Genomic DNA, 10,760 nt, shown 5'->3' with positions numbered 1-10,760 from the left:
CAGCCTGCCTTCAGAAATGTTGACAAAAGAGTGATTATGTGTAAACCATTATAGCCAGTAGTTTGCTACAGTTTAAAATGAGAGAAGAACTTTTTTTTCTTGCCAACTTAAAGTTTAGGAAGTGTGTAGACATGCTGCCCTGAAAAATTGACCCTTCAGGACATTTCTTTTAACATACCTAGGATGCATACTACGAGCATGCATAACATTATTCATTTTCCAGGGTTTATGATATAAACTAGTCTCATAGTTTCATAGTTTCATAGTTTAGTACTAGGCTATCTGCCCTGGGGCATTTGTAAGCCTAGCCATAGTGATGTGGCTTTCGCCACCCCATGAAATGGTACAAAAATGCACAGAATAGATTTAGAATACTGTGCCTCTGTCTAGTAGTGACACAATGAAGGTCCCCTTATATAATAGAATTAGTTTACTGTGCCCCTGTCTAGAAGTGACACAGATGTGACCCCTGGGGTAAACTTACGATCTCCCATCCACTCGTCAAGATTTCTCTTGAAGAGAGTCAGTGAGGGGCTCTGCCTAACATGGACTGGGATCTTGTTCCAAAGCATGGGAAGCCTCTGGGTTATGAATCTATCCCTCCAGCATGTCCTATTCATACTTGTGCCGAGGTTTAAGTCTTTAGCTCTCGTGGTCCTGATGGATTTGGATTTTTTGAGGTGGAGCATGTCCATCAGTTCCTGATTGGACATGGCCTTGTACGTCAGGCAGAAATCACCTCTGAGCAGGCGGTATGCTACTAAATAGAGCTGGAGTTTCTTTAGTCTGGCAGAATAAGACATATGTTGGAGACCCTTGATCCTTTTGGTGAGGTGCTTTTGTGGTCTCTCCAGCTGTTGCAAATGCCGGGTGAGGTACATACCAAATGGGGCATTGTACTCAATCATGGGTCTGATGAGGGAGGAGTATAGGGGTACAATGACATCCTTGGATCTGGATGTGAATCCCTTCATGATAAGGTGTGCAAGGTAGAATGTTTTTCTAACCACTTTGGCAACATGGGTGTCAAATGAGAGGTCGCTGTCGACTTGGGTCCCTAGGTCTCTGATTACTTTTTCCATACTCAGTGGGTTGCTGTCTATGTGATAATTTGTGGGTACTTTGTTTTTCCCAAAGGGCATGACTATACATTTTTTGGCATTTAGTTTAAGGCCATGACTCCGGCACCAGTTGTCCGTTTCTGTGAGGCCTTTTTGTAGGATGTATGTGTCCGCTGGTGTATCGACTATGGCACCTAGTTTGCAGTCATCTGCGAACTTTGTCAGCCACAACCCTCCCATGTTTGCTTTAACATCTGAGAAATAAATGCCGAACAAGAGGGGTCCCAGGACAGATCCCTGTGGGACACCACTTGTGATTGGCTTTGAGTCTGACATTGCTCCAGCGATTTTAACTTTATGGGTTCTATCCCTTAGCCAGTTTGCAACCCATCTAGTGACATAAGGGTTTACATTTAAGCTGTTGAGCTTATCTATGATGCCTGAGTGGGGTATTGTGTCGAAGGCCTTAGCCAAGTCCAGGTAGGCTGTATGGACTGCTTTGCCCTCATCAATGGCTCTAGTGACTGTTTCAAAAAAGTCAACCAGGTTCAAAAGGCAGGATCTGCCCTTTACAAAGCCGAACTGGGTGGGGTCAAGTGTCTGTAGGTCCCCTATGTCTCTCTTTATGAGTTCCATAATGATTCTCTCCATAGCTTTGCAGACCAGGCTGGTTAAGCTTATGGGGCGGTAGTTCCCAGTGTCTGTAGAGGTACCCCCTTTGTGGAGTGGGACCACTGTTGCTGTACGCCAGTGTTCAGGTACATATCCTGTAGTAAGGCTAAGGTTAAATAGCATTTTTATGTGCGGGTTTAGCTCCTCTTGGAGTTCACGTAGCACGCAACCGGGGATACCATCAGGTCCCATTGATGCTGTGTTTTTAGCTTTGTTGAGGGTGGTTCTCACTTGGACATCTGAGATGACAGGGAGATTACATTCTGCTGGGATAAGTATTTCTTCTTTTGGGGGTGAGGGAGGGGAGAAATTTGCACTGAACCTGTCAGCCAGAATGTTGGCAATATCTGTGGGTTCAGTGTATTTTTGTTGTTGTGAACTAACTCTGAGCATATCTGAGGGTTTCCAGGTTTCTAACATAGCTGAAGAAGGCTTTGTGGTTATCTTTAGTGTCCTTAGCGATTTTTCTCTCAAAGTTGGCCTTGGATGTTTTTATGAGAGAACATAGTTTTCTGCTAATGTTGATCAGAGATGTCTTCCCTTTATGGGATTTTGCTCTGTCGTGCAGTAGCTTCCTTCTTTTGTTATACAATTTGTTAATGGCTGAGGTCCACCAGACAGGACGCTTGCCTTTGGTGGAGAGGGACTTGGATTTATTTGGGATTGCATTATCCATGCATTCTTGGAGATGTCCATAGAAAGCATTTGTGAAGGATTCGGCATTGTGGGATGTGGTATCCACTGGCCCAGTGACCCCCAGTGACCCCCAATAGTCTTACTAACATTGACATCCAAGAAAGGTATACTCTCCAGAGTGTATTCATACGAAAACCTGAGAAACCTGAGAAAGTCACTTATACCATTCAAATATTGTACAAATTCACTTAGCAACTCAGGTGTACTATCCCACACAAGTAGACTACACAATAAGTATATCTTCTCATGCGTATACTTAGAGTTCCGGCTAAGAAACATCCTAATGTACTCACCCCTACGGTGTTGGGGATGGACGTAAAAAGTGAGTTGACATCCATTGTCTTCTAGCTGATGCACAGACGTTTATTCAGTTATCACCACTTACGGTTAATTCCTATAAACAGAAAGTACATAAGTCTTTATTAAATATGGAAAGAACAGGGCTTCTAGAGCATGAGCTTTTGACATTCTTGTATATTGAACAAAAGGTAAAGGACTCCTTCCACTAAAAGTACTGCCAAAAAATCCAAATAATAAATCCAAAAGTGAGGCAAGTACTACCACGCTGTATATGAAGCAACTTCCCTTTATTAAAACAATAAAAGCAGTATCATAAGCGCTTTTGGGTAAATCCCTTTATCATCTGATGAAGGGATTTACCCAAAAGCACTTATGATATTGCGTTTATTGTTTTAATAAAGTGAAGTTGCTTCATATACAGTATGGTAGTACTTGCCTCACTTTTGGATTTATTCTTGTATATTGAACATCCTACCATTACGGTCTTTAAGGCTTTACCAAAGATCCATAAGGATGAAAAAAAAAACCCTAAGACCTATTGTATCTGGTAGGGGGTGGGTAACGGAACATATTTCTATATGGTTAGAATGTAGCCTTAGACCTATTTTGCTTGAGTTCCCAAGAATATTAAAGGATACAGCAACATTTTTACTAACTTTGGGTGCATATTTACAGGAAACTCAGGTTACTTCCTATATATATTCGCTACCCTTGACGTAAAGAATTTATTTACTGTAATTGACAATACATATGGTATTAATGCTTTGAGTGAGATACTTAATAGTAAAAATCACATGCATCTAGAAGATAATATTCACCTGGGTTCAGTGCTGTGATTAGTATTGGAGAATAACGCGTTTCTTTGCCAAAATAATTATTATTGCCAGCGACAAGGTATAGCTACGGGTACGTCTTGTGCGAACTCATATGCTAACCTTATCCTGGCTTATTGGGAAGTTATGGCAATATTTGAAGTTGAATATGCATGGAAAGATAAACTTTTGTTCTATAATCGATTTGTGGAGGACATTTTTATTTTATGGGGAAGCACAGAGAATGAACTTATGTCTTTTGTTGAATATTTAGAATCGACTACTAGCTTTTTAGGTTTTCATTGAATTTTTCTGATTCTAACATTGAGTATCTTGATGTTTGTGTGTCCAAGTATATAGCTGGTACTGTGGAGACATCACTATATAGGAAACCTTGCTGAACTAATAGCATTTTGAGTTTTGATAGTATGCACCCTAGATATATGTTCCAGAATATAGTAGAAGGGCAGATATGTAGAGTATCTAGGCTATGTACGAATGAGAGTACATTTAATCATGAATTAGATTCCTTAAAGACTAATTTTCAAAAAATGGGGTATACTAGGAATGTGCTAGACAAGGAATTGAGAAATAGTGGGACATATAGGAGGTAGAAAGCTAGACCATGGATTGATAGGGGAGGATCACAAAGCAGCACTGATGCTTTGGCATGTAATGGCAATAAAGGGATGCACTTGAGTTTGACCAACAATAGTGATATCGGTGGTATATGTGACATCATCAGTGATATAGGTGGTATATGTGACATCATCAGGAATAACTGGACAATCTTACTCACAGATGAAAATATAACTAAAGTTGTAGGAACACAACCTAGATTTGTTTTTAAAAGAAATAAGAATCTGAAAGATATCTTGTGCCATGAACCCTCCTGTAATGACTAAAAAAGGTGTAATATTAAAAGTAAGGGAACATTTCCCTGTCACAATTGCAAGGCATGCAGATATATTAAGCAAGAAATTTGCTTTGTACATCCTTGAACTAATAAATGTTATTCTATGAATGCATATGCTGATTGTAATACATATAATGTGGTTTATATTGCTAGCTGCCAAATATGTACTGCCTACTATGTAGATAAAACCAACTGTAGGTTTAAAGATAGAATTTCTAAGCATTTGTCTGATATTAGACTACAAAAGGAACAAAATACATTGTATAAACATAGAGCTATACATGAAGGTCATGCTTTTGTTTTTATGGCTATATCTGTTATTAACAGAAGTCAGAGAATGGGAAATGTGAGGAATGAGAGTGAATATACGGAAATGCAATAGATATTAAGACTGGGAGCTGACAAAGCCCCAGGGCTAAATGATGTGGTTCCTTTTAAACCAGCCTTAGCAAAAAGGAGAGTAAATTATTGAATCTGATTGACTATGCTGTTTTATATAGGATGTGATGTTTGTTTTAATAGTTATCATCTGATGAAGGGATTCTACCTGAAAGCACTTATGATCTGATGCTGCTATATTTATTGTTTTAATAAAGCTGTTTTATTCTCAGTTTGGTTACAGCCTTATATATTTTGACTGTTTGCCTTTTGGATTTTTGGTAGTACTTTTGGTGCTGGGAGCACTTATCTTAATTCTTTGCTGTTGTTATTTTATTAAAGTTTGATTTTACGCCACAACTACCTAGCAGTTTATTTTTGTTTTTCTGCCTTATGGAATAGGTTCAGTTCTGTTAATTAAGTTTCTTAGTGGTATAGTGAGTCCCATCACTTTTGCTTCAAGCTCATTGATGAAATCTTGAATGTAATGTCCAGACTAAAAGAGCCCTTAGTCTTATGTGGGAAGTAAATAACTTTAATCAGTATAACAGTGCACCACTCAACCAAAGCCCCTAAGGCAAAACAGCATGCCCAACACACTAGTCACAAGTGACTCGATAGTGAGGCACACTGATGTCCCACTCACTAGGCTGAATAAGGAGAAAGTAACAGTCAGCTGCCTGTCAGTTGCCAGGATTCACCACATAATGCATGCACTCAGGTCCCTCAACAACAGGTACAAATATGACTCTGTCATTGTACATGTGGGTGTGAATGACCTGAGATGTACCTCCCTGGACTACATGAAAAGAGACATGGAGGAGCTCTCAGAATATGTAGCCCAGGTGGGTATGATCCTAGCCCTGTGCAGAATCCTACCATCACCCAGAATGATACCACCGTACAATTTTATTTATGTATTTTACATTTGTTAATTGGGTTAGTCTGACTGAGCTTTTGGCTCATTTTCAGCAGAGACCCGGGGAGAAAAGCTCCTCAGAGAAAAGAATTTTGCAAAAATAATTTACAGTCAGCAAAAGATTATGAAACTTGTTACAATATAATTTTAAATGAATAGTACGAAATAATTTACAGTCAGCAAAAGATTATGAAACCTGTTACAATATAATTTTAAATGAATAGTACGAAATACTTAACAGTCAGCAAAAGATTATGAAACCTGTTACAATATCATTTTAAATGAATAGCACCTAGTTGTTTTAGGGTTTAGAAAGCATATATACAAAAGTTAGATGAAGATAAAAAGGAAATAAAGTAGCGGTGACCTGTTAGACTTGTTAAAGTTAGTTATTTAGGAGCAGTCAGATTGAGTATAGATATGACAGACAGGGAGGAAAGGTAGTAGTGGGAGGGTATTATGAGCGAATGTAACGAAGGAAGGAAGAGGTGGGAGTACAAGGTTAGAGGTACATTTGGAGTGGGAGGGAGTATTTGGTGGAAGGATAATAATTTCAGGGTGGATGACTAGAGTGCCAAGACCATTTTTGTTTTAGGTATTTTCTTGTGGCTAATTTGGAACTCTTGCTATGGTCAAGGGACTTTATTTCTAAGGGAAGTTGGTTCCAGGATTTAGCTAGGTTATAGTTATAGAGAAGACATTTGGTTTTGGGTTTATAAATTTGTAACAATTCTTGGTCTGTGCTGCGTAGAGTCCTAGCAGGGGAATATTTAGATATGATAGAAGGGAGGCTGGGGCAGAAAGAGGGTAAACAGAGGCTGGAGTGGATGATTTGTAGTTGATATAGTTGGAGCAGGTGAGGGAATTCAAGCCAGTCTAGTTGAAGTGATAAGCAGTGGTGAGACTTATAGGTTTGGTTTGCTGCAAATCTGGCCACCTTATTGTAGGTAGGTTCAAGTTTAGAAACGAGTGTGGTGTTAAGGTTTGTGAATATGTGACAGCTGTATAGGAGTGTTGGAAGTAGTAAAGCATGACATGACATGACAGGTTCAGTGCAAACTTCTCCCCCCCTCCCCCCCAAAAGGAGAGATATCTATACCAGAGGATTGTAGCCCCCCAAACATCTCCAACGCCCAAGTGAGAACTGCTCTCTCCAAGGCAAAAAACACAGCATCCATGGGACCGGATGGTGTCCCCGGCTGTGTGCTCCAAGAACTCAATGAGGAATTAAACCCGCAGTTAGGACAGCTGTTTAATCTTAGCCTCACCTCAGGATACGTACCCAAGGAGTGGCGCACGGCGACTGTGGTCCCACTTCACAAGGGCGGTGCCTCCACCGACCCTGGAAATTACCGTCCCATTAGCTTGACAAGCCTTATCTGCAAAGCCATGGAGAGGATCATAATGGAACTCATAAATAAAGACATAGGGAACTTGCAGACCTTGGATCCAACCCAGTTTGGCTTTGTCAAAGGCAGATCATGCCTTTTAAACTTGGTTGACTTTTTCGAAACAGTCACCAAGGCCATTGATGAGGGCAAGGCAGTCCATACAGCCTACCTCGACCTGGCAAAGGCTTTCGACACAATACCCCACTCAGGTATCATCAAAAAACTCATCAGCTTTAATGTAAACCCATACATCACAAGATGGGTTACAGAACCCACAGGGTCAGAGTTGCTGGCGCCATGTCAGACTCAAAGCCTGTCACAAGTGGTGTCCCACAGGGCTCAGTCCTGGGACCACTCTTGTTCGGCATCTACTTTTCTGAAGTACAAGCAAACACAAGAGGGTTATGGCTGACAAAGTTTGCAGATGACTGCAAACTGGGCGCCATAGTCGAAAACACATCTGACACAGATATCCTTCAGAAGGGCCTCACAGAAATGGATAACTGGTGCCAGAGCGATGGCCTAAAGTTAAACGCCAAGAAATGCATAGTCATACCCTTTGGGAAAAACAAGGTTACCCCTAGCTACCATATAGGTGGCAATCCACTGAGCACAGAAGAAGTCATCAGGGATCTGGGGACCCAGGTTGACAGTAACCTTTCGTTTGACACTCATGTTGCCAAAGTAGTTAGGAAAACCTTCTACATTGCCCACCTGATCATGAAGGGATTCACATCTAGATCTAGGAGGTCATCGTCCCCTGTACTCATCACTCATTAGACCTATGATTGAGTACAATGCCCCATTCGGAATGTATCTGACCCGACACCTGCAGCAGCTGGAAAGGCCCCAAAAGTTCCTCACCAAAAGGATAAAGGTCTCAAAAATATGTCTTATGCTGCCCGACTGAAAGAACTCCAGCTCTATTCAGTCGCATACCGCTTGCTCAGAGGTGACCTGTGCCTGACATATAAGGCCATGTCAAACCCAGATTTGATGAATATGCTTCACCTCAAAAAATCTAGATCCCTCAGAACCACAAGGGCGGAGACTTAAACCTTGACACGGTTATTAATAGAACGTGCTGGAGGGACAGATTCATCACCCAGAGACTCCCTATGCTGTGGAACAAAATCCCGGTACATGTGAGGCAGAGCACCTCGCTGGCCTTGTTCAAGAGGAATCTTGACCAATGGATGGGAGATCGCAGATATACCCCAGGGATTACTTCAGTGTCACTGCTTGACAGAGGCACAGCAAAATAATAGGCATAGTTTTCTTCAAACTAAAGGGGTGGCGAAAGCCACATAACTATGGGCTAGGCTTATAAATGCCCTTGGGCAGATAGCCTAGTATGAACCTATGAACCTATGAACCTATGAGAGAGAGTTTTTCGGGCTGTATTGGTTGAGTATTTCTTGTTGCGGAAGAGGTGTCCAAGTTTCTGGTAAGTTTTTTTGATGCAGTTTGTAGTATGTAGATCAAACTTAAGCTGATCATCTATTGTGACACCTAGCAATTTAGTACTAGGTTCAACTGTGATGATGGTGTTCTTGCTTCATAAAATGGTAAATGTACCTTTGAGACTGTGAGATTTTTGGGGAGGCAAAGTAGAAGTTTAGTTTTCTTAGGCTCAAGAATTAGTTTGTTATCACTAAGCCATGTCTCATTGGTGTTGAATGATGCCTGGGTAGTAGAGTGGAGGTCTGATGGGTTGTCAGCAATGGTGATAACAGTAAAGTAATCTGCATATTACACAAGTGATGACTGTGGACAAGAGGTATAGAATAAATTAGTGAAAATATTAAAGAGCAGTGGTCCAAGGATGGATCCCTCGGGGACACCTATTTGCATAATGAGAGGAGGGATAGTGCAGAGAGCCATTTGACTGATTAGTGGCAGTTAGAGAGGTAGCTAGAGAACCAAGAGATGGTAGAAGGAGAGAAATTTAAGTTAGTGAGTTTGTCCAAGAGGAGAGGGTGGGAGACAGTGTCAAAGGCTTTAGAGAGGTCGAGGAGCAGGCATGAGACAAGTTTATAGTTATCACGAGCAACTGTGTTGATGAAGGATATTAGTGTAGTTGTACTATGATTGGGATGGAATCCATGCTGAGTGGGTGTAAGAAGGTTTTCCTGGTGAAGGTAATGCATTATCTGCTTGTGAATGCATTTCTCTAGGATTTTGATGAGAGGAGAAAGTATGGCAATTGGTCTGAAGTCTGATATATCTGAGGAATTGCCACCTTTGTGAATGGGTAATGTAAAGAAATGTTTCCATAGAGTGGGGACATAGGATTCAGAAATAGAGCAGTTAATCAAAACAGAAACAGGATAGGCCAGAGGTTCAGAAGCAATCTGTAGGAAATAGGAGGGTAGGTTGTCAGCTGAGGGGGAGCAGGGTTTGAGTTTAGAGAGCAAAGATTTTATATAGTTAGTTGGTACTGCTTTAAGAGAGAAAGAGTTAGAAGGGCTGGGAAGAGGTACTGAGTTAGTGAGGGCGTTGGCAATGTTGCTGGGGGAAGAGAATTGATTAAGGTAGTTATCGAGTTTATAAAATGATTGTTAAATTTAATGGCTGTGTCTTCAGGGGTTATATTAGAGCATGGATTTGGAGGGGAAGGGTTTCCAGAATGTAGAAAATGATTGATAGAGTTCCAGAATTTTTTAAGGTCTGATTTTAGAGTAGTGGGGGGATTAGCATAGAAGTTCATTTTGTCTTTGTGGATGATTTTTTTAATTTTATTTCTATATTCTTTATATTTCTGAAGAAGAGAAAGGGTCCTTTTTTTAGTCCACATTTTCCATATCCTGTCCGGTTTTTCATGAGTGTTCGGGTGGATTTAGTAAGTCAAGGAGCAGTGTTGGATTTGATTCTAATTGTGCGGAGAGGGGCGAGGGAGTCGAGAATGTTAAGGAAGGTAGTGCTGAAGGAGTGGACAGCTTCATCTAAGGGGAGAGTGGTGAGATGAGACCAATTAATTCTAGAGAGTTAGTCAATAAAGGAGTCGGGACAGAATTGTGAAAGTTTGCGGGGGGTAATAAACTTGTAGGGTTTGGTATAGTGGGGAGTATGTCTAGTGACTGCTATAGGGCAGTGGTCACTAAGGGCATTTGGCAGGGTTTGGGGGTTATGATAGTTTTGGGGGTTGGAGACCAAAATCCAGTCTAGAAGAGAGCTAGGGAGGTGAGATTTATTAATATAAGTAGAGGTTGTGATTAGCTGCTCAAACCCATGCAGGTTAATACAAGAGGTAGTGTTGGGAGTTTGTAATGAAAGCCAATCTATATTTACATCTCCCAGTATGATGGTTCACATTCAAGCAGAAAAGGATTGATTTCAACAATTGGCTAAGTTTCTGGTGTCATTCTAAGGGGTTCCAGTATCTGTCTGCCTGGGATGACATGATTGACAGACCTTGAGAATTTGCCAGAGATGGCCTGCATCTGTCACCCCTGGGCTTCCAGATACTGGCCAAAGCTCTTCCCACCGCTATAGTGCCTTTTTTAGGCAGTGTTCCAAAGACCAAATTACCAACATAACGGCTACAAACAAATGCAATCGGAGGGTCATGCTGCTCATCATTAGAAGTCTAAATCTCAAAACGCACTCGCTCAA

The sequence above is a fragment of the Protopterus annectens genome, chromosome 12.part0 (assembly GCF_019279795.1).
Source record: "Protopterus annectens isolate FY-2018-M chromosome 12.part0, PAN1.0, whole genome shotgun sequence".
NCBI classification, from domain to species: domain Eukaryota; kingdom Metazoa; phylum Chordata; order Ceratodontiformes; family Protopteridae; genus Protopterus; species Protopterus annectens.
The sequence above is the reverse complement of the archived record's forward strand: the minus strand, read 5'-3'. Positions refer to the sequence as shown.